At 42.9% G+C, this 13,856-nt stretch overlaps 1 long non-coding RNA gene across 1 annotated transcript in view; it reads left to right on the top strand.

The window, feature by feature from the left end:
• Positions 1-12,614, top strand: part of LOC140714381 (uncharacterized) — a 125,157-nt gene extending 112,543 nt beyond the window's left edge. The window contains exon 4 of the long non-coding RNA XR_012095867.1: positions 12,430-12,614. This is a non-coding gene — a long non-coding RNA (uncharacterized lncRNA). The remainder of the gene's footprint in view (positions 1-12,429) is intronic.
• Positions 12,615-13,856: the final 1,242 nt, after the last annotated feature.

Here is a 13,856-nt window from a genome sequence, read left to right as displayed (position 1 = left end):
GTGGGAACCCTGATCACCGGCACTATAAAGCATTATACCAACCACCATGCTATTGTGCTGCCCATCATTGTCATTGTTTTCCAAATCCCCTGCCATTGCATCTCCTAATACCAAAGTCTAGCATTTTCTCCACTCCTGAACTCAAGCTGTGAAGTCTCTATTTCCATGTTTCCACTTGCCCTATTTTTAGGTATTCTACAATCCATTGGGACTGATCCAGGTGCCCATTGTACTCAGGTTGCACATTCCTCAGTGACTCTGAGCTTCCCTGCCCACGTCACAACAACGTGCAGTTTGGTAAGTTATTTGGTTTGTGTAAATTTCCCCTGATGTAGGGGTCTGGTAGAAACATTAATGGGGTTGTTAATGGACACATATGAAAAAATAGGTTGAAGGAAAATAATCGGGGAGTGGGATATACACTCAGTTGTCTCTTTGTTGGCTAGAGGAGTGGAACTCAGTGAGGTCTTTTGCTGATGTAGCCCATCCACCTCAAGGCACAACAGGATGTGCATTCAAAGATGCTCTTCTGCACAGCACTATTGTAACATGTGATTATTTGAGTTACTGTCGCCTTCCTGTCAGCTTGAACCAGTCTGGCCATTCTCCTCTGACCTCTCTCATTAACAAGGCATTTTCACCCACAGAACCACCACCACTAGATGTTTTTGTTTGTTTTTTACATTCTCTGTAAACTCCAGAGGCTGTTGTGCATGAAAATTCCAGGAGATCAGCAGTTTCTGTGATACTCAGACCACCCCATCTGGCAGCAACAATCATCCCATGGTCAAAGTCACTTAGATCACATTTAGTCCCCATTCTGATGATTGATCTGAACAACAACTTTATTATGTCTACATGCTTTTATGCTCTGTGTTGCTGTCACAAGATTGGCTGATTAGATATTTACATAAATGAGCAGGCATACAAGTATACTGAATATATGGCCACTGATTATAAGTGGGATTGCTCTGAGAGCTAGCATAAATCAATGGGAAGAATGGCTTTCTGGGTCATTAGGAACTATGAGAAAGAAGTTTGCCGGAACCTGTTCAATCTTATCAGTGTATTTTTGCAGCGTCTTTGCATGAGGAACCAGGGCTATTGACAAGAAAAATACTGGAGAGGAAGTTGGCTTAACTGCAAAATTATACATGACAGCTTACAACCTCTCTCATTAAACATTCATCACTGAAATTTTGAAGTAACTCCTTTCTCTTTGAAATATTGAACCATTCCCAAGTAAGACAACATGTCAGCTTTTCAAGTGTTTACCGTGATGGGAGAAACTTCAAAGAGGCTTGGGAGTCAAGTGAAGTCAGCTCAGGTATTGGCATGACACATGGGGCTGTGCCCCACTCTGCCTCATCCTTTATTGTGTAATCCTTCCCTGGGGGCTTAGTACCAGTGGAATCTCTGCTGTTGGCTGCAGGATTCGCTCCTTCTGTTAACTGCCTAACCCAGCAGCTTCCTCTCTCACTTTCCTGCCCTTGGTTGTGACATCAAAGTCAAAGTGGAGTTTATCGTCCATGTGTGGGCAGCTGAAAAGAAAAACTTACTTGCAGCAGCATCGCAGGCTCATTGTATTGCATAGGCAGCATTCACAAGAAAAAACATAAATTATACAGTTTTAACAAGAAAACCCCGGACTTCAGAAAGAGTAAGATGAGGGAGCATACATCAGACCTCATTGAGGGATCAGAAGTGGAAAGAGTGAGCAATTTCAAGTTCCTAGGTGTCAACATCTCTGAGGATCTATCCTGGGCCCAACATATCAATGCAATTACAAAGAAGGGATGAAAGTGGCTATATTTAATTAGGAGCTTGAGGAGATTTGGTGTGTTATCAAAGACACCACAAGTTTTTACAGTTCTACCATGGAAAGCATTCTAAATAGTTGCATCACCATCTAGTATGGGGGCACAGTGTCAATAAAGGCTACTCAGTCAGCTCAATCATGACTTTCCAGCATCCAGGACATCTTCAAGGATTGATGCCTCAAAAAGGTGGCATCCACCATTAAGGACCACCATCACCCACGACATGCCCTCTTCTCATTGTTACCATCACGGCAGAGGTACTGGAACCTAAAGGTACACACACAATGATCTTCCTCTCTGCCATCAGATTTCAGAATGGGCATTGAACCCATGAACACGACCTCACTATTTACTGTAATTCACGTTCTTATTATCATGTATTGCAATTTACTGCTGCATAACTACAAATTTCATAAAGTATGCCGATGATATTAAAATAATACACACAAAATGCTGGAGGATCTCAGCAAGGCCAGGAAAAGAGTAAACAGGCGACGCTTCGGGCTGAGACCATTGTGGTGAACTACATATACCAGAGTGGTTTGCTCCCAACAGACCCCTGCTGACTGCTCCTGTGGCTCCTCCCACAAACCCCTGTATAAAGGCGATTGAGGCCTGAGGCCGGCCCTCATTCTCCAGGATGTTGTGTTGTTCATTCTTCCAGTCAATAAAAGCCGATATCTCACTTCTTACGTCTCAGAGTGAGTTATTGATGGTGCATCAACCATTCATCAGAACTGATGAAGACAGAGTCCTGATGAAGGAGCTCAGCCGGAAACGTCAACTAAAACAAAAAAAAGACAAAGCCCATTTTAGTGCAAGTGGACAAAATGGTGTTGCAAAACAGCCGAGACACGGGATTTTCTGGTTGGTTTGAGAACTGAACAGTTGAAGGACGGTAGCTGTTCTTGAACCTAGTGGTGTGGGACTTCAGGCTTCTGTACTTCCTGCCCGATGGTAGCTGTGAAAAGATGGTACAGTATAACGTGGATGGTGGAGTTCTTTGATGCTGACTCCTGAGGCAGTGCCTCCTGTTGATACTACTGGTAGTGGGGAAGGATGCGCCCATGATGAACTGAGCAAAGTCCAGCTAATCTTTGCAGCTTCTTACATTCCTGGAAATTTGGATTGCTGTACTGGACCATGATGCAACCAGTCAGAATACTTTCATCAATAGATGTGTAGAAACTTGCTCCCTAAATTTTTAAGCAAGTTAAGACTTTCTTTCATGATTTCTTTATGATTGCATCTATGTGCTAGACCCCAGAACAGGACATCCGATATGTTAACGGCCAGGAATTTAAAGCTGCTGACTCTCTGCGCTGCCGATTGCCCAGTGCGGACCTCTTCCCCTTCCCAAAGTCAACAATCAGCTCTTTGGAATCCTCTTCTCTTTGAGATGAAGGGCATGTGGTCACAAGGCCTTTACAGAGACTGCAAGCAAATAAACGATGGGAGAATCAGTCTGGAGTCAAAAAACGTTGGCAGTTTCCATGTTGAATGAACAGCAAAAGAAAAAGTCGTGGTCAGATCATTCCCACAAGGTAAGAAACTTTGGCAACAATGTATTATTTGTGCCCAGTTTGGCTCTGCAGTTGTAAGCCATTTATCATCTTGTTCTGCGGCAGGAACAAGCAAGACTTTGCTGCCACTTACAGTGTGTAGATGCAGCACTATTGCAATGGCAGGGACTTCCTATTTCTCCTGTACGTAAACAAATTCAACTTTACCAATCACAACAGGAAGATTAAGGTCCTGTAAACAAAAAATTAGTTCCGCTGTGCGCTACGCCTTTAACAATTGCTGACCCTGAAAACACGCACCATCAGGTTGAAAGACAGCTTCAATCCCATTGTTAAGAGATTACTGAATGGCTCTCAGCTATGATCTCACAAAGTTCAAAGTAAACTTATTATCAAAGGATGCATTTATCACCATACATCACCCTGTGATTCATTTTCTTGTGGGCATTTGCAGTAGAATAAAGAAATACAGTAGAATCAATGAAAATCTACACACAAAGACCATGTACAAAACAAGTCAACTACAAGTCAAATACAATAAAATAAATAATAATAACAAATAAATAGCAAATATTGGGTGTTGGGGCAGAGATGTGTCTCTGCCAGAGGAGGCATAAGACATTCCTTCCCTCTGCTAGTCTTGGGCAAGACGTAGCACCTGTTTAACTCCTCGATCAGGGTCACGTGAAGTCACGGGAGCAACCGGTGCATATCACAAGTCCTGGTATGCGACCACTGACGCCAGGCAGACAATCTGCGAAGAGTATCAATAATGGTTGGGGTCACCCCTCTTGTAAAGACACTGCCCAGAAGAAGGCAACAGCAAACCACTTCTGTAGAAAAATTTGCCAGGAAAAATCACGGTCAAGGACCATGATCACCTATATCATACAACATGGCACGTAATGATGATGATGATGATGAAATAGTAAGTAAATAGTACTGAGAACATGAGTTATAGAGTCCTTGAAAGTCAGTCCAGAGTTGTTCACAGATGCACAGTCTTCCTTGACATGGCCCTTGCACTTAATATTCCACCTGTAGTGTAACTGTGACACTATATTCTGCACTCTGTTATGGATTTCCCATTGTAATACCTGGACTGGGATTATCCCATGGCAACCTTGATAACTACAGGATGGTTGTACCTCAATTTCCTGTATCGTTCAGGGTAATCCAATTTCAATGCCATAGACGCGGATTTATTTTGGGAGTGGATCTCAGAAACACAATCAGAATCAAAATAATGTTTATTATCACTGACATATGTTGTGAAATTTGTTGTTTTGTGGCAGCAGCGCAGTGGTGCAAAAAAACAATAAATTATAATAATATATATAAATTTAAATTAAATAAGGAGAGCAAAGTAAAGTGAGGTAGTGTAGATGGGCTCATTACGCATTCAGAAATCTGATGATGGAGGGAAGAAGCTGTCGAGTGTGTGTCTTCAGACTCCTGTACCGCTTCCATGATGGTAGCAAGAGAAGAGGCCATGTCCTCAGTTCATCCATGGGTCTGGCTGGAAAACACCCAGAATGACTCATTGGTACACAGTCCTCTACACATTTACTAATACTGCATTTCATCACCCCTCTCACATGTCTCCACTTCAGCCAAGAGTTGCTGTGTAACAGTGAGACAAGATACTGGAATCTGAACCAAAGTACAAACCTCGCCAGAATCTCAGCGAGCCAGGCAGCGTCTGCAGAAAGAAATTGATGAGGCCCCTCTCCTGGTTCATGTACTGTTGAGTAATTGCTCCTTGAGTAGGCAGTCTGTGATACCAACTGCATTGAATCTAAGTGCTTATTTTGCCTCTTTTTTGACTGTGTTGATAACTCCCACTCTTTACTCTTCAGTAATCAGAACAATCAGCTGTATGATCAATTACTGATTGCCTACTTGTGTTCTCCTTTAGATTCCGAGGCACCGCTCGGTCCCAGTGAGCCCACGCCAGCCAATTTTCCACTGAAGGTGGGTGGGACTGCAACTGGAAGTCATAGGTTAAGGATGAAAAGTGAAAAATTTAAGGGGAACATGAGGGGAAACTTCTTCACTCAGATGGTCGTGACAGCATGGAACATGCTGGCAATGCAAGAGGTGCATGCCAGCTCAATATCAATGCTTAGAAGAAGTTCCGATAGGTACATGAATGGTAGGGGTATGGAGGGCTATGGTCCCAGCACAGGGGCAGGTTAAATGGATAGGCTGAAAGACCAGTTTGGTGCTGTACTTTTCTATGGCTCTATGACCCTAACTATACTGAGAGTAACTCAAACATAATGCTGGAGGAACTCAGCAGGGTATACAACATCTATAAAGAGGAGTAGATAGTCAACATTTTGGGCTGAGACCCTTCTCAGGACTGTCCTGATGAAAGATTTCAGCTCGACCCATTGACTGTTTATTCCTCTCCATAGATGGGACATAACCTGCTGAGTTCCTCCAGCATTATGTTTGTGTTAGTCTGGGCATAATTAGAGTCATAGGGTTAGAATCTCTTGTGCTTATGCCAATTATTCTCATGTGACCAATTAACTTACTAACTCGTACAACTTTGGAGTATGTGAGGAAACTCGGTGAATCACAGGGGAAAATGTAGAATCTCCATACCCTTGTTGTTAAGTACCTAGACCAAACACCTTCATTGTTAGCCTGCCCTGCAAGGGTTCCAAAGTAAACCATTTGGTCTTTAGATAAGTCAGCTCCAGCAAGTTTTATCAATCTGTGGTTCCCTGTGCATTGTAAATCACACTCTGCTTGTCAGCAGTTTCCTCTTTTATAAGTTCTTCAACCTTGATACCCTAACGGCTCAACCAAGATCCGCTTCTTTCGGTCTGCAGCACCATCTCTTTGCTTAGGAGTTTCTTTTCCCTTCTCAGGATTAAGAAAGTATTTACATGTTATCTAGCTTCTGTCCCATTCCTTCCCAGTCCTGATTCCCTTCCATAGATGCTGCCTGACCTGCTGAGTTCCTCGTATCGGAGGTTGACAGGTGCTTGATTAATAAGGGAATCAAAAGTTATAGAGAAATGGCAGGAAAATGGGGTGGAGAGGGATAATGTATCAGTCATGATGGAATGGTGGAGTGGACTCAATAGGCTGGGTGGCCCAATTCTTCTCTAATGTCTAATTGTCTTATAAGAAAATAATACCATAAGACATGGGAGCAGAATTTGGCCATTTGGCCTATAGAGTCTGCTCTGCCATTCAATCATGGCTGATCTTTTTTTCACTCCTTCTTAACCACCTCCCTGGCATTTTCCCCATAACCTTTGATGCCATGGCCAATCAAAAACCTATCAATCTCTGCCTTAAATACACACAATGATCTGGTCTCCACAGCTGCCTGTGGTAACAAATTCCACAAATTCTCCATCCTCTGGCTAAAGGAATTTCTCCGCATCTCTGTTTTAATTGGACGCTTCTCTATCCTGAGGTTGTGTCCTCTTGTCCTAGACTCCCCCAATGTGAGAAACATCCTTTCCACATCTAATTTATCTGTGCCTTTCGACATTTGAATGGTTTCAGATCCCTCCTCATCCTTCTAAATTCCAGCAAGTAAAGGCCCGGAGCCATATGATAAATGTTCCTCATATGATAACCCTTTCATTCCTGGAGTCATCCTTGTGAACCCCCTCTAAATCCTCTCCAATTCCAGCCCATCTTTTCAGAGATAAGGAGCCCAGAACTGCGCACAATACTCAAGGTGAGGCCTCACCAATACCTTATAAAGCCTCAGTATCACATCCCTACTCTTGTTCTAGACCTCTTGAAATGAATGTTAACATTGCCTTCCTCACCACTGACTCAATGGGCAAGTTAACCTTTAGGGTGTTCTGGACAAGAACTCCCAAGTATCTGGACTCAGCCTGAAATGTTGACTGTTTATTCCTCTCCATAGATCCTGCCTGATCTGCTGAGTTCCTCTAGCTTTCTGTGGGTGTTGCTCTGGATTTCCAGCATTTGCAGAATCTCTTGTGTTCACAAAGGTGCACATCATCTCACTCTGACACCCTCTAATGCCTAGTATTGGAGAGAGATCACTGTTTTGCTGCCACACTTCCGAAGTTGGGTCCCTTTCTCGTTTTCAACTTTGTCTCAGATGAAAAGGCAACTGATCTGTAGGATACACTATGTTCTTCCATTCCGTGATCTGCCAGCGAGCCTCCTCATTCAATTCCTTCCCTGAAAAATGTCCTTCATCAATAAGTCAACAGGAGATTTCTTGCAGACTTTGGATTTTAATCTGTCTGCGAGATGCTACATGAGTTTGACAGTTTAGATTAAGGGGAGTTCTAAAGGAGCCTGAGATTGGCTGAGAAATGCTGTCAGAGCAGGTGACAGATGCACGTCCTCACTGTGTGTTATTGTTCTGTTGCGAGCTCAAAGGTACTATAGAGTGCCGCACATGAAGCAGAAAACCAGTCCGATGATAATGTACCTCCTGTACTTAATAAAGTGGTCACAGAAGTATGTTTGTGGTCTTCTGCTGCTTCAAGCTTCGATGTGTTGTCTGATCGGAGATGCTCTTCTGCACACCTCTGTTGTAACCTGTGGTTATTTGAGTTACTGTCGCCTTCCTCTCGGCTTGATCCAGTCTGGCCATTCTCCTCTGACCTCTCTCATTAACGAGGTGTTTTCACCCACAGAACTGCCGCTCACTGGATTTTTTTTGTTTTGCACACCATTCTCTCTCTGTAAACTCTACAGACTGTTGCGTGTGAGAAATACGGGGAGTTCAGCAGTTTCTGAGATACTCAACCACCCCATCTGTCACCAACAATCATTCCACTGTCAAAGTTTTGCAGGCATTTACAAGAAAATTAAGAAATGCAGTAGAGTTTATGAAAAATTATACATAATAAAGACTGACAAACATCACAGAGACTATGCACGCACAGAGATAGAGACACAGACACACACACATATACATATCACTATTCTCACGTAACCTTTCACAGGACATTTTCTGGCTTTGGATTGTCTGTTGACTCTAACTTTCTCAGTGTAAAGTAAATCATTTGTTTGAAAAAAAAAGTAAATTAATCTGTTGTTACCCAGAGCTCCCTCCAAGAGGACCACAACCTTGTCGTAGTTTTGAGGCTTGCATGCCTCAATGACCCAGAGAGCTATGTTGGCTTTATTCTTTGGCCCTTGTTAGGGGCACCCATGCCAAACAGGTCAAAGGGTAGAGGCTAGACGAAGAGTGGTCCACTAATCCTCCAGGTTCGGGGGTTCAGCTCATAGCTATCAACCCTGACTGGAAAAACAAAACTGTTATCAAAACAGCAATAACAAATCCTTCTGTATTTGAAAGAGCAAGGGCAGACAGAGATGGGGGACCTTCATTGCCGCCCTGAAGACCAGCAGTGAAAGAGACAGTTAGTTAGTACCCGGAACACACAGAAAAGATCAACTCCCATTATCTATTCCATTGTGTCCCGACCCTGCACTCACCGTCTTACACTATTCTGTCTGGTGTTATAGGCCCCATAGAGCTCTCTTCTCACTGTTGCCATCAGGAAGCAGTTACAGGGGCCTCAGACTCACACCATCAAGTCCAAGAACAGTTATCACCCCTCAACCAACAGGCTCTTGGACCAGAGGGGATAACTTCACTCACCTCAACACTTAACTGTTCCCACAACCTATGGACTCACTTTCAAAGACTCTTCACCTCACAATCTCGATATTTATTGTTTGTTTATTTATTTATTTATTAATATATAATTTTTTTGCATTTGTGCAGTTTCTTTATTTTTGCAAAATGGTTGCCCATCTTGTGTGATGTTTTTCATTATTCCTATTGTGTTTCTTTGTACTTACTGTGAATGCCCTCAAGAAAATGAATCTCAGGGTAGTATATGTTGACATATGTACTTAGATAATAAATTTATGTTGAACATTGAACGTTTGGTTCAAACTGAAGAGAGTTAACCAACAAAGCATTTTGTGTGCTTTCGGCTCGCTACCAAATGAAGTACATGCATCAAAAGGCTAATTGCAAAAATCTATTGATTCAAGTGTCTTTTTAAAGAATCTATTAACGTTCTTTACAAATATTTATCAAATTACATACAGTACCCATTTACTGCATTAATCAGCTCCATGATCAACACCACCTTTTGTGTTGGCTTCCTTCTAAAGGTTACAGATGAGAGAATGTCATTAAGGAATTCATCTGCTTATCTCTGCTTTATAATTACAACAAATCAAAGAGACTGCAGAAAGGAATAAATTGCCTCTATGCTCTGTCTTCAGTAGAAGAATGTTGAAGAGCACTAACAATCGCAGGGCTGTTTCATTGTTAAAAATGGTTGTGAACAAGTTTGTTAGTATGTTGTGAGTCTGGGAAAATGGGCGGCAGGAGTTTACACGGGGTATCGGGGCAGGAGAGAGAGCCAGGCTTTTACTCTGGCCTCATATTGAACATGCTGCCTCAAGACAAACACTGAAGACTCAATATGTCACTGTAGACTCGAATAAATTTCTATAGATGTACCATGGGCAGCATTTTGACTGGTTGCATCATCATCTGGTATGGATTGGGAAAAGCTGCAGAGGGTTTTAAACTCAGCCAGCTCCATCAAGGGCATCAGCCTACCACCACAGAGGAGCCTAAGTACACACTGTCAAGGTTTTAGGAACAGCTTCTTTTCTCCACCATCAGATTTCTGAGCAGCCAATTAACCAATTCATGAACACCACTGCACTATTTTTGCTCTCTCTTTGCACTATTTATTAAATTTACTTTTAATTATCTATTTCTTATTGTTATTTATAGTATTTTTATGTATTGCACTGTACTGCTGATGCAAAACAACAAATTTCACAACATATGTCGGTGCAGCGACATTAAACCTGATTCTGATTCTGACCACTTACAGAACCAGGGTGAACAGGAAGTGGTTTGGTACCCCCTTGAACCCAGCTGTGTGTTGCTTTAATGCCCAGCTGACCTCCCAACTTAGGTGCCAGTGCTTCAGATGCACCATGGCAACCATGACAATGATATGCCATCATTGAAAGGGAGTATGGACTCTTTTGGACTGCCTTTAAAAACCCAGCTAATTCTCTCATTTCCCTTTGCATTGTGACTTCTGTCTTCCAGCATGGTAACAGGTCCTTCCAGCTCAATGAGCCTGAACTCCCCAATTACACTTACGTGACCAATTAACCTACTAGATAAGGGGCCCAAACCTACTCACAATACTCCAAGTGTGGTCTGACCTACGCCTTATAAAACCTCAGCTTGCATCCTTGTTTTTATATTCTTGTCCTCTTGAAAGGAATGCAGTTTCCTTCCTTACTACCAACTCAACCTACAAATTAACCTTTAGGGAATCCTCCAAAGTCCCTTTGCACTTTTGATTTTTGAATTTTCTCCTGTTTAGAAAATAACCCGCACCTTTATTTCTTCTACCAATGTGCATAACAATACACTTCCCTGAACTGTATTCCATCTACCACTCCTTTGCTCATTCTCTTAATCTGTGCAAGTCCTTCTGCAGAATTGTTTTGCTCCCTTTTGTCAACAAAACATGGAGAAACCTTTTATGAACTCCAACAATGCCTCCCTCCGGCACCCCATCCCGATGGTGCTGTGATTTCAGTCTCTGAGGCAAGCATCCCTCAAGAGGAAAGCATCCAGCCCAGATGAGGTACCTGGCTGGGTATTAAAGACCTGTGCTGATCAACTGGTTGGATTGGTCATCAACATCTTTAACCTTTGCCTTTGGCAGTCTGAGTTACTCACATGCATCAAATAGCTTCAATTATACTGGTGCCTGAGAAGAACATGGTAATGTACCTTAATAACTATCATCCGGTAGCTCTTTCATCCACTGTGATGAAATGCTTTTAGAGGCTGATGATGAAACATATCAACTGCTGTCTGGGTACCGACTTAGATCTGTTCCAATTTGTCTGCAGATGTAATTTCATTGGCTCGTCCCCCTACTCTGGAACATCTAGACAGTGAAGATGCATACATCAGGATGCTCTTCATTGTCTACAGCTCGTCATTCAATACGACCATCCCCTCAAAACTAATCAATAAGCTTCAAGTCCTTGACCTCAATACCTCCGGTGCACTGGATCCTTGATTTCCTCATTTGCAGATCCCAGTTGGTTTGGATTGGCAACATCTCCTCCATCAGTACAGGTGTACCACAAGGCCCCTACTCTGCTCACTTTATGTTATGATTATGATTGTGAGGCTAATCATAGCTCCTAAGCCACATATAAGTTTGCTGACAATACCATTGTCATTTAGAAACAACCCTATTTCCATCTTTAAAGTCTTTATTTTTCCCTTTCAGGGTTCTTTTGAAGGCCCTGACCTGGAGTCAAACACTGACTTTGGTTCTTTGTGGGAATGGGACCCATTCTCAGGGTTTCAGGACTGGCCGTTGTTCGGCATGCCGAGGTTTCGGCCTGGGAATCTGGCTTGGATTTTGAAGCCTAAGATCTCGGGGCTCTGGAGACGGGCAGATCGATTGTTGGTGTCATGGCAGGAGACCCGTGTGTTGTCAGGGGAGTTGGAAAATCTACTGCTGTGTGTCCGAAAACCTTGGATCTTTATGATCCTTACTAGGGGGAGAGAGGGAGCCTGTGGTGTGTCGAATGGCGAGTGAAACACGTAGTCTTTGGGGTAACTGCAGTTCTGTGTCTTTGCTATTGCTTTGCTCACGCTTGAGTGTGAGCTGGTGCTTGCTTTTTTTTGCCGGTGGGGGGAGGGAGATTGTTGCTCGCTGCCGCTTACACGCGAAAGGGAGGGGAGCTGAGGGGGGGGACTTTGGGGTTCTTACGTTTAACCGTTCATTCTTTGGGGCACTTCTCTGTTTTCAAGGATGGTTATGAAGAAAAAGCATTTCAGGATGTATATTGTATACATTTCTCTGACTTTAACTTGGACCTTTGAACCTTTGAAATACTGCAAATCTTCTCACCAATGTCAGCAAGACCAAAGAGCTGTTTATTGACTGCAGGAGGAGGAAGATGGATGCTCATGAGCCAGTCCTCATTAGGGGATCAGAGGTGGAGAGGGTCAGCAACAATAAATTCCTCTGTTATCATTTCAGAGAATCTGTCCTGGATTCAGTACAGAAGTACCACTACGAAGAAAGCACAGCAGCACCTCTACTTCCTTAGGAACTTGCAAATATTTGACATGTCATCTGAAACATTGAGAAGCTTCTATAGATGTGTGGTGGAGACATTTGCGGGCTGCCCCCAGCACATCCTCGGCCTGTGCTGGTCATTGACACAAACAATGCCTTTCCTGGTATACTTTGATGTTTCACTGCACGTGTGACAAATAAAGCCAATCTTTTCCAAACCTGCTTTCAAGCCACAGTTCTGCCTTTTATCACTGGGAACGCTAAAAAAAATCAATGTTGCTAAGGTTACTTTAAAAAAAAGGAGGTGGGCATAATTCTGTGAGCTAAATCATGGCCTTTTGACCCTCAAGATCATTGCTTTAACCAATAAAGCAAATCAACAGCAGAATACACTCAGACTTTTACATCTCATTTTATGTGACATCCCTAAAGGCTGTCAGTGAGAAATACACGACTTGTCATATCTCCTCAGTGGTACACAGGGATAGCGTTAAAGACCATGAGAAAATATCTTTGCTCTTTGCTTACATATGAAGCAACTTGAGCCTTTCAGTTTAAAAATATTTCCTTATAAGCAAGGACTGAACAATGGAAATAGTATAATTAACATTTATTCAGCTTTGGAAAGTGGGAGTCAATGACAAGGCCATGCCTATTGCATTACCTCCTGGAACCACTATAGATCTTTGGGTGAATGTGTTCAGTGTAGGGAGCTTTGATTCAGACATGGTGATGATGAAGAAATTAGAAACATAAACATAAAAACCTACAACACGAATCAGGCCCTTCGGCCCACAAAGCCGTCCCGAACATGTCCTAACCTGAGAAATTACCTATAGCCCACTATTTTTCTGAGCTCCATATACCTGTCCAGGATTCTCTTAAAAGAGAATCATATCTGCCTCCACCATCGTCACCGGGAGCCCATTCCACGCATTCACCACTCTCTGCATAAAAAACGTACCTCTGGTATCTCCTCTGTACCTACTTCCAAGCACCTTAAAACTGCGCCCTTTCGTGCTAGCCATTTCAGCCCTGGGAAAAAGCCTCTGACTATTCACACAATCAATGACTCTCATCATCTTATCCCCTCTATCAGGTCACCTCTCATCCTCCATCACTCCAAGGAAAAAAGGCCGAGTTCACAAATTCTATTCTCATAAGTCATGCTCCCCAATCCAGGCAACATCCTTGTAAATCTGCTCTGCACCCTTTCTATGGTTTCCACATCCATCCTATAGCGAGGCAACCAGAACTGAGCACAGTACTCCAAGTGGGGCCTGACCAGGGTCCTATATAGCTGCAACATTACCTCTCGGCTCCTAAATTCAATCCCACTATTGATGAAAGCCAATGCACCGTATGCTTTCTTAACCACAGAGTCAACC

Source organism: Hemitrygon akajei, chromosome 21 (assembly GCF_048418815.1).
Source record: "Hemitrygon akajei chromosome 21, sHemAka1.3, whole genome shotgun sequence".
In the NCBI taxonomy this organism is placed as follows: Eukaryota; Metazoa; Chordata; class Chondrichthyes; order Myliobatiformes; family Dasyatidae; genus Hemitrygon; species Hemitrygon akajei.
This window is presented reverse-complemented; position numbering and strand designations above follow the sequence as displayed.